The sequence below is a fragment of the Aythya ferina genome (assembly GCF_964211825.1).
Source record: "Aythya ferina genome assembly, chromosome: 14".
Taxonomy (NCBI): Eukaryota; Metazoa; Chordata; class Aves; order Anseriformes; family Anatidae; genus Aythya; species Aythya ferina.
In genome coordinates, this window is record NC_140312.1 from 13,594,995 (window position 1) to 13,610,999 (window position 16,005).

Below are 16,005 nucleotides of genomic sequence, written 5' to 3' on the forward strand. Positions count from 1 at the left end.
GAGGAGAACAGCTACAAAAGAAACACCTACAATATTTTTTTGGTATTTTTGTTGTTGTTTTTTTTTTTAAGGTGGCTGGATGGGAACTGAAGGTCTGTTGCAAAGACGCTTCTTTGGCTTTGATTTGACACTAGATTCTGGTCGGTCCAATGGAATTTCAATGCTATAGCCAAATATAACATCAAATAATGAAAAACTTCAATGGTAAACATTAACACAAACAGGCATCAAGTATATTAAACATCTTTTAGAATGCAACAGGCCAAATCTGCAAATTGGGAACAGGTCCCTGAGCTGGCACACTATAAAAGCAGGCTTCAGTTTGCCATCTCCAGGACCTGTGGATGGAGTACAGTGTATATCTGGGTTAGACTCCATTACGTGTTTAAATTAAGCTGTGTGTAGCATTGATTCAGCTATTTATCTTGGCTACAAGGAGTTGGTTTTCAACCATGGGTGCCTTAATGGGATGCCCCTTGTCCAAATCTGCATTACGGGGTCTAAGTGCTTGTTTTGTAAGGCTGGCTACCGAGGTCAGCAGCTCAACCCAAGCCTTGCAAAGCCAGTATCGAAAGCGGAGCCGATTTTTTTTCAAAGGCAGGAACCTGCAGTGTGTGTTTCTCCACCTGAAGGAGTCTATGAGTCTTTCAAAAGTGCAAAATACCCTGCAGCTTCCAGATTCCAGCCTGGTGGTGTGGGTGCAAGGGGCTGGCGACACCTTCCCTTCCCCATGGCGCACTGCCTGCATGGCACCCGCTGCCCTGGCTGCAGTCATCTGAGGTGGTCACCCTCGCCTTGAGGGCCAGAAACTGGCCAGGTCCCCAGTGTCTGAAACCAGCTGCACCAAAGCAAACCCCCAGACTAGGACATCTCAAGCTCTGCCCTGCTGAAATGGACTCATTCTTTTCCCTTTGATTGGAAAGGTTTGGAGCGGTGGCTACCACACAAGAAGGCCACAGAGCTTAGTGCTAAATGGCATCAGACAGGGTTTGGCTGGGCTGTTTTGCAGGACACTGCACGGGTCATGTTTTATCATGGTAACCAGGAGTCTGATGTTGGAGGAGAGCAGTGGATCGAGGAGCAGTGCCCACAGGTAAGCAATAAACAGCACAACAAATATAAGGAGGCCCACCGGTTAGTTTCTGCCATCAAAATGATTTCTTAGCTGCAGACCTGATTCACGTGTGAACCCTTCATAGCATGCAAAGACACATACGTGTCGCCTGAGCATTGTATCCTTCTGTAGACAACTGGGCTGCAGCCCAAGTGCCAGCTTCCAGCGGGGTTATTTTCCCTACTTTGATTTATAATTACTGATCACATGGGAGGATGGAGAGGAAAGGCCTGAGTTTTTTTGTTCCTTGTTTAATAATTTAATTTGTATTCTGATCTTCAAATCCCAATAGCACCATGTGAAGTAGAGAAACTCTGCAGGGGAGGGGGGAGGAGGAATAAAAGAGGGAGCCAGGGCTTTCTATTTCCATATGGCGAGCCTCTCCTCCTCGTGATCACAGCTTGTCATCTGTCTTCTTTTAAACTTCAGATCCTGTGTAAAAATCTTCCCAGCAAAGAATGGGCAATAAATGTGACACAAAGACAGTCCAAGTGAAGAGATTACATGGGTAGTCATGAAGCATAGTTTTATTGGAGTGTTTCTTTGCATACAGGCATGGGCACGAGCATTCACAGCCTCAGGAATGGTGCATTGCCATAGGGCAGGAGCCAGGCATGGCTGTTACTGACATTCCGGGGAGATCTGCCTGTATATCCCCTTGCATTTACTTGGCAAACAGAATAGTGTGTGCCTTTCTTGTAGTTCTAATTGCATTTGGATTTAAGGGTCAGATTAAACCATGCTGATTTGCCTGGTCTTGGAGCTGGTGGCCAGCACAGCCCATGGAGCTGCTGCACCGCCAGCACGAGCATGCAGTGCTCGGTGGTAATGTCCCACCAGCACAAGGGAAGAAACTGTCCTAGCTTAGATCTGAGATTGTCTCTAAAGTAATAGTGCTGTTGTCCTGTCTTGCAGGCACACAAGAACAGAATCACCTTGCACCTGCTGTTTGTGTAGCCTGAGTTTTGCTCACATACATCATGTTTGAGGATTGATTCTATAAAGTTGCTTTGAATGAACTGTGATTTTTTTTAAAAAAGTAATGATCTGTAATCTTAGTGCAATGTCAGCACTTCTGCATATCGTTTTCATGCATACCCTACAGTTACTTAGTGTGCAGCACAGTGCGGGTGCAGGTGTGGGTGGGCAGGGCTTGAGGACAGCCCTCTCTGCAGCTCGTTTGTTGTGAAAACTCAGGACATAGGATGATTTCTTCCAGAAGTCCTCATGTTCCTCCTCTTGCTGAGAAGGGTCTGCTCTTTCAGAGAATGATGGCTCTCTCCAGTCTAAGGCCATCACCTCTTTCTCTCCATCCCATAGCTGTGCTGTGGAGAAGACGTGGAAGACAGAGCTGAGAAGTGCAGTGGATGCACAGAGGTGGTGCAGCCGTGGTGCCCAGCACGCCGCCCAGCCTGGATTCAGCCGATGGTGCATCAGTCTATCCAAATCCATCCAGGTGATGTGCGGTGGGTACAAAAGCTATTTATTTTCTGAAGCTCCTGTTAGAAGCTGGAGCAGGGCTGCTGCACAGGGCCCTCCCAGGGGTTAGCAGGTGCCTCCATTCCCTTTCCCTTCTCAAACAACAACATCAGGTCACCCCTGTGCAAAACCTGCTGTGTGCAAACACAGGTCTCTGCCCTCCCAGCGAGGACATGAGACTGCAGAAACCACTGCAGGAAGCCCGGTGGCTGGACGAGCCACGATGGGCCACATTGCCTTGGGCTGTGCCAGAGTTTCCCGATGTTACCGCTCTGTTCCGATGAAACATTATACAGAAAGATACAGGCAAAGCATTATGCTCACAGCCTTTGCCAACAAGTTATGTTTTAATGTAATTTAACTGTAATCTCAGAGTGTTTTTGTTAGCTATAATTAGTAAAATATGTCTGTTTTCTGTGTTCCTTGAAGACGTCTGAACTCCTGCCAGTTCCCTATAGTTTTCCTGACATGCAGTGTAACAAGCAGACCACCAAAATGTATTTACCAATAACTGTTTATTTACATTCCATGAAATCTAATAACATTTGCTGCCTTCATTCGGGATAAATGCTGGCCAAAGTGTAAAGCATAAAAAAATAAACATTGACTTAATTTCTAACTCAGTCCACAGAATATTTTATTTTTGCTCAATTTGCCCCGCCTGTTAGCATTTTGGCATTTTGCTGTTTGGAAGTTGAAAAAAAAAAAAAAAAAAACTTGAAAAAGTTCTGCAATGTATCTTCCTGTTCAGTCCAAAACCTTGCAGGGATTTCCTGGACATTTTATTTTTCGTTTCTAAAGTCTGCACGATGTTGGTATTTCATTTCTTTGTTTTCAGCTCTCACAAGCATTGGAAACCATACTGCAGAGAAAATGTCCAGGGCACTGAGCAGTGGCGGTGGTTGGTGTTGCGCTGGTGCCAGTGTAAAGCACTTCTCACTATCCAAGAGTCATTGGCTTTGCTGGTGTAAAAATAATCAGAATTAGGCCTGTATCTTGTTACTAACCAAGCCTGCTCTTGTTCAAGAAAGTGTAAGTGAGGGCAGGATTGTCAACTCGGATCTTCAGCAGGTTCCTCTCCTCCCGTTTCTGGTTTTGTTTATACCAGCACATGCTTTCTCCGAGCCCAGCACATTCAGATGGCGTGAGGAGGAGAGGTCACAGACAGCAGCTGTGGGAGTGATTCGCAGCTGGCAAAATCTGATGCAACCCCGTTCGTGTCAGTGATGCACGGCCCTCACCCAGCCAAGGAGGGGCTGGTGTTTCTGCGTGGCTCTGTCACACCGATGTGCTCACCTGGGAGAGTGTGAGTGCTCATGGTGAGCAAGTGCTTGTCTCTGAGAGCACCATGGGACCATCACGAGATGGGTTTTAGAGGGAACTGGAGCTCATGAGTCGCCTGAGCTGATCTGAGCGATGTGCAGCAGACAGAGAAGCTGAATGCAACCATGTCCCCTCCCAGGGCAGGGAAAGCCGGCAAAGCCTGGATGGCTGCAGCTTCAGCGTGCATGAAGATCTCATCCATTTGGCGTCAGTTCCTGCTCCTCCACTGCTGTGACAGCACCCAGAGCCTGCTATTGCTGGGCTGCATCCTCTTGCTTGCCTCAAGCTGTGCAGGTGCATGGAGCACAGAGATGGAATGGCCCTAACGTATCTGCAGCCATCACTGGGCTTTGGTCCTGCCCAAATGAGCATCCTTTGCAAATTCACCAACATTCTCCCTGGCATGTGGTCTGGGGTGCCTGTCACACCATCAGATCTGATGTCCCAGCACCAGGGTGCTCGGAGGCTCATGCCCTGGCATCTGGGTTCACCATGCAGACTGCAGGGGCAGACAATGGGTTGCAAATCCCCTACCCCACATTGTGCTTAAGCCACAGCTGAGGAGAAGCCAAATCCTCTGCTGGGAGAAGAAGAAGAGATAAACCCAGGAAATCAGGCCTGAGAAATCTCAGCAGCGATTTGGACAGGCAGTGCTGTGCCTCAGCTCTTCATGGGGAGATAGTCCCTCTTCCAGGGGTGCATATACTGTCACTGCTGTGTGTGCACCTAGAGGAGCCCACGGCCCCACGTGGCACCATGGTACTGCTGTAGCTTTGAAGAACTCATTTTTAAAGCTGCTTCTCAAGAAGCAACCTCCGCATCCCTTTGTATCTGATTTAATTGGTATTTTGTTACGGCAGAGCCCACTTGCGTTTTTCTAGATGCTTTCAGTTAAGGAGCTCTGTGCACTACAAGCTAACAAGTTAAGCCTCCAAGCAACAGAGTTACCAGGGAAATGCTGAGCAGCCCCATCCTGTGATGGAGACCATAGGAGACCTTCTCAGCTCCACGCTTCCAAACCGCCTTGAGCTCTCTTGTTTCTGTACTCACTTAAATTGAGGGTAAAACTTTCCCTGACATCAGATGGGAGCAAAATTTGAAAGATCTGGAAGGACTTCATGGAAAAATCCCAGGCTCAACGATAATACAAGTGAAATTCAAAAGCCAGCCCAAACAAAGGCAGATGTTGGTGTGGGCTGAGGAGCCCGTCCTGTTAGCGTCTCCCTCTGAACACGGTAGTGGTGACACGTTGCTTTTTTCTCCTGACACATTCTCCATCTACCCAGGCTTCTGACAGAGCTCAAGTGTAGATCCTTCGGGATAACAAAAATGAGAAGAAGAAAAATTGTTAATTATTGGCTGCCCATTTTTGCTTTCTCTTTGTATTTCTGGGTTTCTGTCATTTTCTTCATTCGGTTTTCCTGTATGTAAGACCTGTGTTGTAGCTGGTTAGATGGTTGTGAAGTGGAGGAAGGGAAGGGTTCTCGATGCACTAAAACAATTGGAAGGTTTCTGTCCCGCCGTTTGCACTCAGTAGGCACCGTATGCTGCAGAATTGCTTCATTGTTCTGGTAGGATGCTTGGAAATTGAGCTGTAAATAACCCAGCAAATTGTTTATTGCTAAAAGCATGTTTCCAAAAGCTTTTGAAAAGGAGCATAGAAGACATGACATGATTTGGGGGAGATGCAAACGAGCCCCGCATTGGGAGGCTTGGCTTTGGCTGTGGTGGGAACCCCTTGGTGCATGCGCATCGCGCCCGTCCCTTGCCCATTACCCAGCCCCGGGTCAGAGGTGGCTCAGCAGCAGCCCACTTGCTCAGCCGTCACCGAAGCCCATGCCGGGCTTGGCCACTCCTGACATCGGTTTCTTCCATGTGACCCAGCCACCAGCCAATCACCAGGGATGGTTTTGAATGTTAAATGCTGCTGTAAAGCAGCCCAGACGAGCTAGAGGCCAAGAATGTTTTCCGGAGATAATTATAAATACTGGAAAGCGAGGAAAAAAAAGAGAGAGAGAGAGAGAGAGAGAAAATGAGAAAATTGGGATGTGCTGACAGAAAGCAAAACCAGAACAAAGTGTTTTCACCCCCTGTTTACAAACAAGCAGTCTCGCAGCGGTTACTGGGCTTAGCAAAGACACAGCTTTGGAATGGGAGAGGAAATCACCTTAGGACTTTTGGACCGCATTAACATTTTTGGAGACAAAGGCTGAAAATAACAAACAAGCCTAGCAAATGACAAAATTCCTCCACAGAAGGAACATTTCCTCCAACATGGGGAGCTACGGATGGGACTGAGCACAGTCCCTAAGCTGCTAGTCATCAGATGCTTTGTTACAAATTGTGGTTCTTCCTAATTGAGGCTGGACATTTTTCAATTTGCTCTCCATAAAAGCAGCAGAAACCAGTGGTGACAATCTGGGCCCGCTGACGGTGGTGGGAGTGTCACCATAAATGTCAAACAGGCTCGAGCTTGCACCCACGGTTTGTCTTTTGGCATTTAGGGGCCATGGAGTGTGGTGAGAGGCTGGCTGCTAAGTCCATTTCTTTCTTAATTTGGGGTTGGGGCTTGTTGAAGAAGTGCGCTGTCCTCATGAGACACCTGCTAGTACGGGCTGCTGCTGCTCAGCTTTCTGCTAGCCATTTACTTGTAAATACTGCCCACATTTCCAGGCATTTCCTGAGTCTGGTGTATGGAAGTATTTTGGTGCATAGAAAAACATTAAGCCAACTGTCTTTTTTTTACAACATGGCACAAGCAAAGTAGCCCGTGAAAATTGAGCTGTTCTAATGTATTGAGGTTCATTGGGATTGGGATAGGCTCTTGGCCTCGTTCCACTCGGGATCAAGATTCTTGGTGGAGGTGCGTGGAGGGGCCAGGAGGTCACAGGGCCAGGACTGCTGCTGCCCCCAGCCGAGCCCCGGCGAGGTCTCTTCGGGAAGAATTCGGCAGAGGAGGTGGAAAAAGTAGGTCAGGCTCTGCTCACAAATGCACCACTTACATGCCGCCAATTCTAATGAAATTAGGGAATGAATCAGTGCTAGAACCTGGGCAAAGGAGATCAAAACTTGGTTGAACTCTCATAGGGAGAGAGAGTCCAGCTGTAGCTGCTGCCTAGTCGGTGTCTGAAAAAAAGCTGTAGAAATGAAGTAAAATAGACCTGTGTGTTCTTAGAGGGAAAAAACAGCGAAAGCAAGGGGAAAAAACAACCACCTTCATGCAGCATTCAGGGCAGGCACAGCCCTGGAGGCTCTCCTTTTTGGTACCCCCACCCCTGCACATCTTGTGTACTTCTTGCTCCCTCTTTCCAACAGCCCAGCTATTTTACAGTGACTTATTTCACAATCAAAATCTGCTTTGCAAAAAAAAAACAAACAAACACAAAATAAGACCCAAAAAGCTGCCTGACTCATCCAAGCAGGACCCAGTCAGTTTGGATACAGAGTGGGCTTAGGGAGTAGCTGTGGATGAGCATTTCTGGGATGTCGTTTCAGCCCTGACCAAAGTCACTTTTTTTTTTTTTTTTAAAGTACCCCGACAATTAGTGGTAAAAGGTCACTAGTAAAAATGAGTTTTGTGGTTTTGCAACTTTGCATTAAAAAAACCACCACGCTTCTGGCACCGCATCTCCTGGTTGGCAGCCTTTCCGCAGAGCGAATTGAATAAGCATGCAGGCTGAAAAGCCCGTTCACATCGGTCCCTCTAGGTCAGGGTTGCGTTATGTTAGCAGGGTGTTGGGGAGTTTGTGTTGCACCTGCCTGAATACAGCTGGTGGGAGAATTAGAGCAAGCAGAGGTTTAATTTTCCCTTAGTCCCAGCCTCTCACCCTCCGTCAGCCCTGGAATGTATCATTTGCAATTAAAATCTAATGAAATCAAATTGTGAGATCATTTCGAAGTTACTGACCCTAGTGTTTAACAGGTTGTGAATGTTTTTACAAAGGCTGAGGTGGTAGAAATATTTTATTCCATATTCTTTATCCTTCAGAGACCTCAGAGTAATAAACAATTAAGTTGACTCCAAGCTAACTGTGGATAGCACAAATTGGCTTTTATGGTGTGTCCAACGCAGCTTTTTTCTGTGCGCTCCTTAGGAACTGGGACCCAGGCTTGAGGCATTATCAGAGGTGATGAAAGCAACTAAAAATTACAGTTCCACTTCCTGTTGTGCAATGAGAAATGATACCAAATACAGCCTGGAAAGGATCCACAACTGTCATTGGAAGTTCTCGAGATCTCACATCTCCAGAACATCCCAACTGACATTATTGCAGGCAAGCACACAGGGGGCTGGTGCCTTGTTGGCACTGCTTGGCCCTGTCCAAAGCTTCCTTGAGCTGTGTGGAAGCAGGAACAAGTTGTTGTGTCAGGTGTTGAACTTTCAGGCCTGGTTTCTCATGGATTTTGTCTTTCTTTTGGTGCCTCCCCACTTTCCTGTCTATCACACAACCCAGCTGCCTTCCTCTGTGGGAGAACCTCAAGTGTAATTGCATCAAGGAGGTTTCTCGGTGGGATATTTTTACCAAAAAATGACTGTGCCAATAACCAACCCAGTCCATCTTTGGACTGGTTCCGGTCTAGACATGAAATTATGTTTTCTAAAATGTTGTTACAGAAATGTAATCCGTTTTCTCTTCTTCCCAATGGGCAGGATGACTTTGGCAACATTTTGGTGGAACTCCGGGCATGTTTGAAAGCAAGAGCAACAGTGTTTTTTTCTTCAGTGAACTAGAATTTCATTTCTGCACTTTCAAAAGAAGACTGTGACGGGATCCATAGCAAGAGAATTAAGAAATGTAGGGAAAATCTTAACCACTGCCGGGTCTGGATTTCCAAGGACACAGCTGGTCTTTCTCACCGTCTCATGTGGTGGCCTGAGGTGCCTGAATTGAGCTCCGCAGAAAAGAAAGGTAAGTGTGGAGACTGCTGCAAAAGCCAGGCGTGCCCCTAATTTAGTGGTGTATTTAATTAATCATACATTTCATTTGATAGGAGCTGTCTCTACAGTGCTTGGGTGTGCCTCAGTGAGTGATGTCACTGCAGGTGAAATTAGAAGCTTTGTTAGAGCTGCTCATTAACTGCATCCAGTTGTCCATCCACCTGCAGGCATCCTCATCCACCTGCAGGCGGCCGAGCCCTGACCACTGCTTGGCTCTCGGGATGGGTGGGTGCCAGAGGAGCACGAGAGGCAGAGCTGCCCCAGGCAGCACGGAGCACTGCGTGGCACCTACGTAATGCAGCTAACAATCCTTCAGCCAGTAACAGGGGACGGGGAAGCTTCCTGCTAGAAAACATTGGGGCACTGCAGTTTGATTTGTTCATTTACTGCTACGCAGAGCATGAGGCGTTGGTTGCCCTTGAGCATCAGGTGACTGCTGTGACACAGCTGGTCCCTTTTCCAGCAAATGTGACTTTGCTGAGTCCAAATTCCTGCGTCCCTCCACAGGAGCGCACAGCACCCCTCAAACCCCAATAAACAGAGTGTGATTGCACCAAATGAAGCCCCAAACACTGCTTTTCAGGTGCATGGCTGCTGCGCTGTGAGTGCATTGAAAACCTGGCGCAGCAGGGGTACCAGCTGCAGGCACAGCACTTCTCACGTTACCCCGTGGTGAAGTCTTTAAGTGAACAAGAACTCTTGGTCCCATCTCCTGGATGGGTGAGCAATGCGGTTGGGTCGTCAAAGCACACCAAAGCCTTGAGGGCATGGCAGGTGCCCGGGCTTACCTGACATGGCAGTGCCAGCCAGGCAGCGGGAGGTGGCAGGGACATGTCCCGGTTTGCCTCCAAACCCTGGGCTGAAATGCCTGAGAGAGCGCAAATGCGGTTTGTAGAATTTATTTACTTTTATAAAACAGAATGGTACGAAGAGGATAAAGCGCTGTGTTCCTCCTGCACACTCAAACAAAGCACAGCAGAGGCCCGGCAGCAGCACACGCTGCCCCCAGTACTGCCTCCAGTACCGGGCCTGGTGAACGGGTCAGGTTGGGAACAGCCTCAGGGCCCCTCATGTTCCTCGATCCCAATTCACACTCCTGGCGCTGTCTGCAGGTGACAGCAAGGGGAAGCCGGGGTGGGTTGCAGGGGTTATGGCAATCCCTGAGGTCCCTGAGGGGGAGCGGAGTTTGGCTGGAAGACACAACTAGGGGAAAAGCTGCTGAGGTAAAGTTCAGTGATCAGCACACAAAATGTGAAAAAAGCAATGAGTTTTGTGTTCTGGAAGCCGTTCCCCAGGAACAAACAGCAGCCTCCCATCGCCCTGCGAATACACCGGTGGCTTGGGAAGAGAGGGAGGTCACTGAAGGAGTGGAGCTTGCCCTTGTGGCCGCAGTGGCCACGAGCCGGGAGGGTGGTGGTGGCCAGGGGCCACCATGCCGAGGCCGGGCCCGGTGGCCACGCTGCGGGGTCAGGGCTCGCGGCCTTTGGGCCAGGCCGTCCTTCGCTGCTCCCAGCTTCGCTTGCTTTCAAGATGCACGCCGCTCTTCTTTCATCTCTTGGATTCAAATCCACCATAATAAATAAAATTCTTCCTGTCTGAAAGATACATTAATTTTGGTGGTCTCAAAAGTAATGAAAATAAATACTGGGCTTGGCATGCAGAGCCCCGACTGGAGCGAGGAGCAGAATGTGTGTACTTGGAGTTGTTTTTACAAGAACATAAGCTGTGGAAAAAGCTTGGCTTTTAGCTCATGGTCTCTGTGTGTCTGAGGAGAAATGGGGAGATTTGAGAAGTTCAGTCAAACATGCGGCGACGTCGTCAAATGGGAGCTTTTGTGCGGAAGCAGCACCCGTCCCCACAGGTCTTGCCCCTCGGGGATGGCATTGCTGGCCCGTGATGTTTTGGGACTGTTGCACCACTTCAGGAGGGGGGAGCTGCAACAGAACCAGTGTTAGTTCAGTAAGGGGAACCTCATTTGCTGCCCCTGCCCTCATGGTGGCTGAGGAGCTGGCAGTGGGACATTGTGGTGGCCTCAGCGAGTGGGGACCCAGACCCACAGGGACCCCTGGAGGAGCTGAGCTGCCCCTCGCTGATTGTCACTGTTATTTTTTGTACAAAGGGCATTGGTATCAGGCAGCTAACAACGTTGTGCTAACCAGAGCTGGTCCCAGCAGTGTTTCCCTGCCCCAGCAGTGGGACAATGGAGGCTGACACCGAATGCCATGAGACTCGCTCCTAGCTGGCCGGCGCTCACCTCCGTCCTGGTTCTCCAAGCACGTGGCTGTGCTGCACAGTGTGCCGGGAGGAGGAGGAGGAGCAGCCAGGTTCCTGCTTGGCCACTGCCACCACAGCAGTGGGGACACAGCCGGCCCTGCTGAGAGGCAGCATGAGCACGGTGGTGCCGGTTCTTCCACAAGCTGTAGGTTTTGTTGCCCCCATCACCAAAAAGATGGGCCTATAACACAGACAGGCTTTGTGGCTGCCGGGCGTGAAAGCCGTGTGTTTCTGGAAGGGTGCTTGTTGGTTGAGAACAGGTGCATTGTTTGCTGTTACTCACGTGTATATGCTATTGCAAATTCAGAATTCAGACAGAAGCCATTGGAACAGCTGTGGTAATAATGATTGTTTTTTCCTTTGTCCAAGAAAGATGGGAGCCTCGGGGTATGTTTGTCTTACCCTGAAAACTCAGTCAGACTCCTCCAGAGGACCAGGCAAGTCACAGGAGCGCATTGATAGAGGACTGCCTGGTAGTACAGTGAACGATGAAGTACAAATCTGAGTTTTAATAAGCTTTGTAGAAAATATCTGACATCTAAATATCATACAGTGAGAAAGACATCACAGTCTTGAATTAATGAGTAGCATCACGAAGCCAGCTATAAGACAGGCACAGATATGAATACAAAACAACATGTGTGTCTTACAAAGAACCAAATATCCTATAAAATTCTACAGCATAAAGATGTTAATACAAAGCATAGCTTATTTACGGATTAAATTCATAGTCTCAGGAATACATCCAGAACTTCTCTCTGCAGGCAACCAGAATCATATCCCAGGGGAGACTCCTGATGAGTGGCACCTTACAAATAAAAATAATGTCTAGGATCGGTACTGGGCTATATGAAGGTGAAGGTCCTGCTGGCAGCAAGCTCCACACAGCAGAGCTCTGCCCAAGACCTGCTGTGCTGCACTCACTGAAGGTCAAAGAGCAGCCTGGCCAGAAATAGATGGGCTCTGTGCGCGGGGTTCGTTCTTGGAGCCCACTCATTTCCCTCCTCTGGAAAAAACAGTGGAGACCATGGTACACTGGAAACAACAGTGCTTCATTCAACCTTCCTGGCAATCCTTTCAGCTGTATTTCAATGACTTGTTATTTTGATAAACAGCATACATGCCAAGACCTTTCAAGGTGAAGAAGCGCACACTCAGCATTTCCCAGAAGCTGCAGCATCACATTTGGATGCACGGCTCATGTGATTTCATCTTCAGGAGCTGCTTAGTTTCATTATAATGTTGCTTTGTGCTGGATGTGTTTTGAAAAGTTGGCTACTGTGGTGGACCCAGCCCATGACAGGGTTGAGAAGGGGTCAGTTTAGCTACGGAACATCCAGAAAAACCAGCTGCAGGGCTGTGAGCTCGCTGTGTCAGCTCCTCTCGGCACCAGCAGTGCAGCAGTGATGGCCCGGAGCTGATACAAGTGCTCAGCTGGGCAGAAGCATTCCCTAAGCCATGGCTGTGACACCTTTCCCCTGGCACCACACGGCTGTGACACCATGTCCCCCAGTGCCACATGGCCTCCCAGCCTACACACGACCAGGAGGGCCAGGGAGAGCTTTGGAGGTATCATTTCAACCAGGTTAATTCAAGATTTCAACAGAGAATTTTGCCCCAGTGTTCTGGGTCAGATGCTCATGTTTTGTTTTTAGCTTTGGGAAGGAGAAGTCTTAATCAGGCTATAAGTGACTGATGCAAAAAAAAAAGGTAAAAAATAATAATAATAAAAGCTACAGCATTAACAAATACTGAACTAATGACCTTTGATATATGAAGCAAATGCTTCATCCACTAGCCTCTACAATGTTTCATTACCAGCCATGGGAATTTACAGGTGTTAAATTAGCTGCAGGATAGCTCCCATATTGTTGCCTGACCATAATAGAACATACTGAAAAAGTTAATAAAGAACTGAACGCGGGGGCTGCAGAGTTCAGACACAACCTACTCGCCAGTTCATTCTGAGGGCTTCACCCAGCTAAATTCCAGTACAAGCCATTATTTTGTGTGTGATTCTGTTTATTCCTTCTTAATCCTGAAGGACAGCACCCACCGGAGGAGTAAGTACTGCCAAAGAGATGGAAACCAAGAGAGAAGTGGCACAGAAGTGATCTCGCACTGCTCTACTCACACATAAGTTTGACAGCACACCTTGGATTCCTCTTTCACCATTTTTACTACAATCAACAGGTAAGAACAAACTTTTTATATCGAAAAACTGGAGTCCCTTTTCTAAAACTGTTTGCATTAAATAGCTGAAGAATTGTAAAATTGTAAAAAAAAAAAATAAATTGAAAATTCACCCAGACTTTCCAGATAGACTGCAGCAATCAAAACCCAACTAATTACCTACGTGCATAAATTTTACAACTATATTTTGAAATCACACACAAAATATTCCTTGTTATTGACAAATCATAATAAAGACAGCACACACATCATTGCTGGAAGTCCTTCGGCTCAGTTCCTTCCCTACGTGCTCTCACTGCTTCCATTTCTGTTGAAGTCACTGCCAGTTGCAGGTGCATGGGATTCCTTTGCCTCGTGTCCTGTGTATTGTGTAGATTTTCTGGTGGGAACAGGTTCTGGCCCACTGATAAGAATAGTTAAGTCTTCCTTTCTTGGTGATAAAATTATGTTTGAAAAGTACAGCGTAGTACACTGGGGGCAGGAAGGAAAGATGAAGGAGGGGTACTTAAATAGGACTGTCAAACCACTGTTGTTTTCTTAAAACAGGATTTTTTACATTCAGAAATCCTTTGGGGTTGCCAAACTACCAGATTAAATATTGGATTTTGTCTAATAATCTCAATAGTTTTACAAGACAAAGCCTTTAATATTCAGTGGTGGTACAAATTGAAAAAAAGCAAAAGAAAATTTCAGAAGGCCTTGTTACAGCCCCAGTGTGTGGATAACTAAATTAAGGAGCAATTACAGCTCTAACAGGTGTAGCCAAGTGCAAAACTCAAAGCAAAAGAGCAGGGCAGGGGAGGAAGGGGCAGCCACATCCACCTGCTGACACTGGGGTTTGCGGGCATCATTCGTTTGCCTCGCCGCTACAGAGAGGCCACGCTGTAAACACAATGCTCATCTTCCTTACACAGCATTCAGACAGTGATTTCAAAGCTAAATCAGACTATGTGCATCGTGCAGTGTCCCCCCGTAAAGAAGCAAAAATGTAACAGATGGGAAAATACAATAAAGTAATTTTATGACAGTCGCAACAAGCCAAGAAACTATAAAATGGCAGCTGATAGAAAATAAACTTATAAAATGTATGCGCCATTAGCTCTTGCTAGAGTGGGGGCACTGAATGAAGCAAGGAGACTCCGAAAGCCCTGAACCCAGAAGTGGCTGTGGGATGCCGGGGCTGGGCAGCGGGGCAGGGGGCAGTGGGTGTCCATGCGCTGCGTGCCCCCGGGAGCGCCCGGTGTGGAGGAGCTGTGCTGCAATTCCTATTTCCTGTGGCTCGAGGTTGCCTCGCCGCCCCCTCGCAAGGTAAATGAAACACCTCTGGCAGTGCGGTGAGTTTGATTAAAAAACAGGAACTATGGGAGGTAAGACATTTCCAATAATGCCTTCAAAACTGGGGCCTGGTCCAATGGCCCGTAACTCACTGGTGTCAGAGAAGCTATGGCTAGGTAAGAGATGTGCACTCTGTCCTTGCATGCAGTGAAATCAGCTTTGGAATGAGGCTGAATTGTTTTTCTTAATCTTTCTCTTTTGCTTTGCTTTTTTTTATTATTATTATTTTTTATTTTTAAACAAAGGCCCTATATGATTTTCTCTTACTTTGTCTCCTGGGGCTTTGCATTTTCTCTGCTCTTTAGCACTGAATCACAGTATCTTACATTTATATGGTACCCAAAGGATCCCGAAGCATGCAGAAATTATAAGCCAAATTTTGCTCTTGGAAGCATGAGCTCAGCTCATACCAAAGTTAATGGGAGGTGAGCACGAACATCTAAAGGGAAGAATTTGCCCTTCAAGACAAACAGGAATCGTTTCACCCACTGCTGAAACGCAGCTGCCTGTGAGGCAAAACATGGCAAATGGTGAAAGGTTCGGCCCCACGAGGTGCTGATCGCTATCGGCGCTCGAAGACAGCGGCCTCGGGGCAGTCAACACCAGCAGCGGGGTGCTGGCTGCCTCACGGGTGTCTTGGGGCTCCGTCTCATCGATACGCAACTTTCTTGGCTTTTACAGTCAAAAACTTAAAGGGCTCTTAAAATTAACTTTCTTTGTTACTATTTTGAATTGACTTGGACTTTTCAACTCAAAATGTTTCATTTAAGGGCTTTCTAAGGCCAACATTTTCAGACTGGGAAGCCTGAATAAAACCCTTTGGCTTGTGTGCAGCGGCCGTCATGTCAGAGAGCCGTGCTTGCTGAACTTGCACATGCAATGAGATTTATTTGCATGTTCAGAAATGCTCTTTTCTTTTTTTTCTCACTCTAGAGACCTTCAGGTGACGGAGGCCGGTGGTTAGAGGGGGAGCTGAGGTTTTCTTCGCTGGCAGGGAGCTGGGTGTCAGGTTAGGGATGGTGGCTGGTGGCATGTCAAGCTGCCTGCCCACCTGATGTCCAGGCAGGTGGAGGCACAGGCCATGGGATTAAACCCAGAGTAGCAGAGTTGAAACTCCCTTCCCATGCTCTTGTTTTCCTTTAGCTTTGCTAGCAAAGGATGGATTTCAAACTGTTCTGTCTGAGTTCTTTTTTGGATAACTCACCCCAAAGATGCAATCCAGATGCATAGCCAAGTGCCTTAAACCTCTGAACTGACTAAACCAAATTATATAAAATCTTCTGAGTTTGCAAAATCGAGTCGGGAATCTCAAGAAAACAGGCGTGCTTAGGGGATTTCCAGCATTTCC

The 16,005-nt window shown here is 47.5% G+C and overlaps 1 long non-coding RNA gene across 1 annotated transcript; it reads left to right on the plus strand.

Moving 5' to 3' along the window:
* Positions 1 to 1,026: 1,026 nt before the first annotated feature.
* On the plus strand, positions 1,027 to 8,821 carry LOC311444775. Its single transcript, XR_014698056.1, has 3 exons — positions 1,027 to 1,093; positions 2,435 to 2,580; positions 8,568 to 8,821. It is a non-coding gene; the product is annotated as an uncharacterized lncRNA (long non-coding RNA).
* Positions 8,822 to 16,005: the final 7,184 nt, after the last annotated feature.